This window comes from Lotus japonicus, chromosome 4, assembly GCF_012489685.1.
Source record: "Lotus japonicus ecotype B-129 chromosome 4, LjGifu_v1.2".
NCBI classification, from domain to species: domain Eukaryota; kingdom Viridiplantae; phylum Streptophyta; class Magnoliopsida; order Fabales; family Fabaceae; genus Lotus; species Lotus japonicus.
Genome location: NC_080044.1, coordinates 23,858,752 through 23,864,572, shown reverse-complemented (window position 1 = coordinate 23,864,572; position 5,821 = coordinate 23,858,752). Strand labels below are relative to the sequence as shown.

Sequence of the window (5,821 nt, the reverse complement as noted above, 5' to 3'; positions counted from 1 at the left end):
GGAAAAGAAGGTTTTGGTTCATCGACAGATTTTTCTGGTACATCGTTTGTTCTCCGTTTTGAATGAATCTTTAGTATGTCCTTTCTGTCTGTGAGCTCTTTATATTAACCCGTTTTATTTGGGATTTTTCTTCTCCGTTGTTTGGGTGGTTTACTCTTTTGCTGTGGTTTCTTTTACTGTATCCTATTTCCACGCTTTTGATGTCGTGGGACATTATTATGTAACCATTATTTTTCTTATAGTGGATTACTTTGTGGTTGTTTACTTCTCATATTCATAAGGTTTTTCCACGTTAAAATTCTTGTGCCTCTACTTTATTTTTTATTGCCTCGGTGGTTATTTTGATTTGCTTTGAAGGTCTCACAAGTGAATATTTTTCCGCTGCGCCACTCAATTCCCAACATGTTTAAGGATGTGTATGAATTTTTTGCTTCCTCTTCCTCTCTATACTTCTTACAATATACTTCTTACAATCTGTGTGTTTTGGGGAAGCCTTAACATGCTGTAAATCTACTTGTACTAAAGTTACATGTTTTTTTTTACTGGCACACCACGAAGAGATTTACACAAAAGTTAAATGCATTTAAGCTTGTTTAACTTTTCTTGCTGCCACCTTGTAGGTTTTCTGCATCTCTTCAGCCTTAGTTTCTGACATTTTATTACAGTTTGTATGTCAAGATTGCTATGGGACTGAATCTCAAGGAACAGGTAATCTTTTAATGCTTTTATTTTTCTATTTAGCGTGTTATAATTTGGGATAGGACAACTTCAGCAATTTTTTCTGGTTGATTATAATTGTCTTATCATTATTCAATGCTTGATGAGTTGACATTTTCAGGATTAGATACTCAGTTTTGGTTAGTTTTTCTAAAAATGCTATTGCTTTTTAATGTGTCCAACTAATCTGATTGAATGAGATATTTTGAATGTATATATTATTTACTGTGGTTGAGGGATGGATGGAAATTTCAAGAGTTGTTTGATCTCTGCTTTTCAAAAAAAAAAAAACGTTACAGTTCGTGGCGGTTTGAACCGCCGCTAAATAATTACATGTCCGAGGGTTGTTTAAAACCGCCGCAGTATGTGTGTGGCGAGTCTATCAGAAGCGGTTTTTAAAACCCCTGCTAAACGAACAGCGAGGGTCTAAACTTGCCACAAAATGTGAAAAAAAAATATGCTAAACAGCAAATTTTTTGTAGTGGTATGTTAGTGGAACCTTATTTAAAAAAGGCTTAATTAAGTTTTTTCTCCCTAACATTTGTCATATATGTGGTTTTCGTCCCTCACCGGTGTAAGTGTGGGGAGTGCTTTCTAACCTTTGCATTAATATTTGATTTTAGTCCCTCCGATCGCCTTGTCAACTCCGGAGCTTCGGAATAGGTGGTTTTTTTTTCATTTAAAAAAATAAAATTGCCAAACACTAGAATCCCAGAAATTCATCAAACACCCCTCCTCACCACCATCCTTAATCTGGAACCCAAATCGATAACAAATTGACAATAGTTGTTATTAGGTGCACCGTTTAAAATCAAAGTTGGCTTTGCTTATTGGAACAACCCAGCTGATGGCTACCATTAATATTTGAAAGGGATCATTTTCAATAAAGCTATCATCATATCTGTAATAAAGTATGTTCATTTGCGTATACTGGGTTTTGGGTTGCAATGTGGCAACTGTGTGAATAGTATTAATGGGAAAAAGTTTGCTACCCTTTTTTTTTCAGGGTAATTTTGGGCCAGACATGACTAAGGTTCGAAGGCCACATATGGTTTGTAGTCGTTCTAGATCACAGATTGGTTACTGCACCGTTCAATGATATAAAATGATTATCATATTTGTATAAAAAAAAAATTGGTTACATATTTGCATGAATTTGACAATAATATAAGTCATAGTAAAATTAGCAATCGCATGAAATCGCTGTTAAATTAAGATAATAGAAATACAGCACACACCATATTGTTCTGGTGCTTGAAATAAACGTTTGACATCATTGTAGTAATCAAGATATATTATGTTAGCTTGAGGGAACTTCTTCCTTAGTGTTTCTATAGCATGTTTAAGTTGTTCATTAAAATACTCGATCAAAGTATCTAAGCTATCAAACACCCAAATTGATCATAGTCCCCCTACTAAGTACTATCAAAAGGAGAGCATTAGATTCATTTGGAAGTTTCCTGGCACACCTAATTCCACTGCTCCTTCTTCTATTAATGCCTAACAAATGGAAAGAAACAAAGCATGAAAAAAGGATTTTATAAGTGATATTTCTAATGAAAATATATAGTAAAATTCAAGTGAATTTCTAGTAACTAAATTTAATAAAGCATACCGCGGTTGTATTTGTAATTGATTCAACTATTGGCGGTACTATTTCTTGAAGTTGTGTGACACTTTTATTTTTAATGAAAGTAAAAATATCATTCCTATCGATCTCTCTAACAATAAACAATGATTTTTTGAAGTAGATGTCACACTCTATGTCATAAAATGTGACAGGTACAAGTTGTTAGTCCTAAAGAGAAAACATCATGTATTTGAAAAATACATTATCCTAGGAGTTATAGTAAAACCAACCTTCTTTACTTTCACAAAGTGAGAATTTCAACTTCTTGAACCAACCAAGCTGAACGCTTAGTGAATAATTTGATTCTGGCACAGGGTGTCCAATATTTTTTGTGTAATATTCAACATCAAGTGCAGTTGCACCAGCAAATGCAAAGTTTACTTCTTTCTTAGCGACTTGGTCCTAGTGAGATTTAAATAGGCAGGTAAAAATGGCAACTCATATGCTTTAGTTGCAATTAAAATGAGCACAATTGTCAATAAAATATGTGATTATTATGTTTTATTATATCATGAAATTATGCTAGTAGAGATATTTGTTTAACATGCTAAAAATTCTTAAGGTAGTAACATAACACATTTTTTATTTGTTTAAATTAACAGTAATGTCTCGTAAAAATCATGAGATTACACATTTTTTATTTGCGTACATACATGAATTTCTTATAATAATTTAAATTTACATAAAAAATATTGTTTCTCATATTTCTCCAATGAATTTTTTTTCACAAAGAAAGTTTTATTTAAGCTACTTATTTTCCTAAAAAAACTACTTAAATGCAATCGCCCATCTGATGAACAACCGGAGGGAAGTTCGAAGTGAGTCATGTCATAAGGAGTATCGTCAGGTAAGGGGCCAAACGTCTTAGCAGCATTTCCTGTGTCACTCGCCAAAGCTAAAACTAGCTTCGTATGGGAAAGGGTCGGCATTTAAAAGAAAGATGTGTGTTATGATGGAAAGTAGGAAAATCTTGATTATCATGTTGTTGGGTGATAGGAAATGTGTGTGATGGTGGATGCTTGGTTGCTTGATTATCATGTGTGTGATGGTGTGATGTGTGTTATATAGATGACTCTACTAAAAGGGTGAACCGTTCGCAATAATAAAATTGAATCCTCTATATAACACACATCACATCATCACACACATGATAATCAAGCAACCAAGCATCCACCATCACACACATTTCCTATCACCCAACAACATGATAATCAAATTTTTCTACTCTCCATCATAACACACACCATTCTTTTGAATGTCGAACCTCTCCATAACGAAGCTATTTTTAACTTTGGTGACTCCGTATGTGACACAAAAAATGCTTTTAAGACGTATGACCCTTTACCTGACGATACCCCTTATGGCATGACATACTTCAAACATCTTTCAGGACGTTTGTCAGATGGGCGATTGATTATAGATTTCATAGGTATTTTTAAAACCCTCATTTTTACTTTTAAGTAGTTTTTTTAGGAAACTTTTAAGTAGCTTAATTGAAACTTCCTTTGTAAAAAAAGAATTCATTAGAGAAATATGAGCAACAATATTTTTTATGTAAATTTAAATTATTTTAAGAAATTCATGTCTGTATGCAAATAAAAAATGTGCAATCTCATGATCTTTTTACGAGACACTATTGTAAATTTTAACTAATAAAGAAAGGTGTTCTGATAGTACTTAAGATTTTTTAGCGTGTTAAAAAAGTGTCTCTACTAGCATATTTTTATGATTTAATAAAAATAAATACTCGCACAAGACATTGAAGGCAACTAACATTCAAATTCAACCCCAAATCGATCAAAATGTGTACCATGGAGAGCATGGAGGGGTAGACAAAAAGCTTAACCAACATTCAAATTCAACCCCTAACCAACAACCAAAATAATTAATACCCAGAATTGAAAATGGAAAACCCTAACCAAAAACCTGAATAATCAATACCCAGGTTTGCAAATCGAAAACTCTAACCAAAAACCAAAATCTAATACCCCAAATCAACTTAACACCCATAACAATAAACCCAGTAACAGTGCATTACCCAAAACCCATATTCGAACATGAAATCCAACTAAAAAAACACCATTTTCCCCTTTTTCCCCCATTTACGAAAGCAGCACCATTTTTTCCCTTTTACGAAAGCATATTGGTAAGCAATAACAAAGGGAGAGCGAAGTACTAACCTTGCAAGCTTCTGGGTTCTTGGTCTTCTTCTTTGATTCTAGGTTCTTCGTCTTTTTCTTCGATTCTGGGTCCTTCGTCGCCAGCTTCTTTCTTCCTTCTTTCTTTCTTCTTCCTCTTTTTCTTTCTCTCTTCTTCAATTCTGGTGAGTTCCTAATTTAGTTGGGGAGTGAATTAATGAGTGTTATATTCAATCAATGTTAATTTGTGTCTTAAAACTAAGCAAGAGGTTAACTAGTGTGTTAAAATTAGGAAGGAGATTAATTATTAATTAGAGTGTCTCAAACTTTTAATTTTTTAATGAAAAAAAATCGACCAAGGCTCATTAAATGACGTGGCAATGCCACATATGAGTCCTGGAGCTCCGACGTTGACCGAGGCGGCCAGAGGGACCAAAACCAAACATTTGTACAAAAGTTGGGGACCAGTCCCCACACTTACGCCGGCAAAAGACGAAAACCAGATTTATGGCAAAACATAGGGACCAAAAACTTAATTAAGCATTTGTATGCAAGTTGAAGTATGATATGCCTTTTCATATTTTAAAAGTCCCACACCAGTTAGATTTTGTTCTTTTTTCCTCATAGACTAGTAACATTATTCACTCAGTCCTTGCCCATTAGAATTACGCATGATTTTGTGGTGTCCACACAACACAACTGCCCCAATCAGAGTCTACATAAGGGTTGGCAACGGGCCCCGTGGGTGCAGGTTTGACCATTCCCACACCCGAACCCAAATCCCTGGGTTTCGGGTTACCCAAACCAAAACCCAAAACCCGATGTGAGTACCGAACCCGCCAAAAAAACCCAAAAACCCGACCTGGAAACAACATGTACATAAGAGAACAACATGAACATAAGCTGATTAAACCTCATCATCTCTCCAATACAAAGGAAAAAATATAGCTCATGAACATAAGCTGATAAACAACATAATTCATGGATTTTCTACCTTAAAGAAAACCCTACTTAGTAACTTTAATAATATATATAAGGGTCGATAATTATATGCATAAGACTTAGGGTTTGAGTTTGGGTTTGAGTGCGGGTTTAATCAATCTCACACCCAAACCCAAACAGGTTTTTAAATTAGGGTGAAACCCAAACCTAAACCTAAACCCAAAGAAATCGGGTTTCACCTGAAATTTCGGGTTGGGTTTAGGTCGGGCCCCGCGGGTGTGGCTTTTCCTGCCATCTCTATCTGCATAGCCCTTAATGCTCAAATTAGAATTGGAGGAAAAAAATCAATCATTGCCCTACAATACCTTTAAGAAACCGAAGTAGGTAGTGACAC

The 5,821-nt window shown here is 34.7% G+C and overlaps 1 pseudogene; it reads right to left on the bottom strand.

Annotated features, from left to right (window-relative positions):
* Window positions 1–1,923: 1,923 nt before the first annotated feature.
* On the bottom strand, window positions 1,924–3,328 carry LOC130712510 (GDSL esterase/lipase At5g45910-like; annotated as a pseudogene).
* Window positions 3,329–5,821: the final 2,493 nt, after the last annotated feature.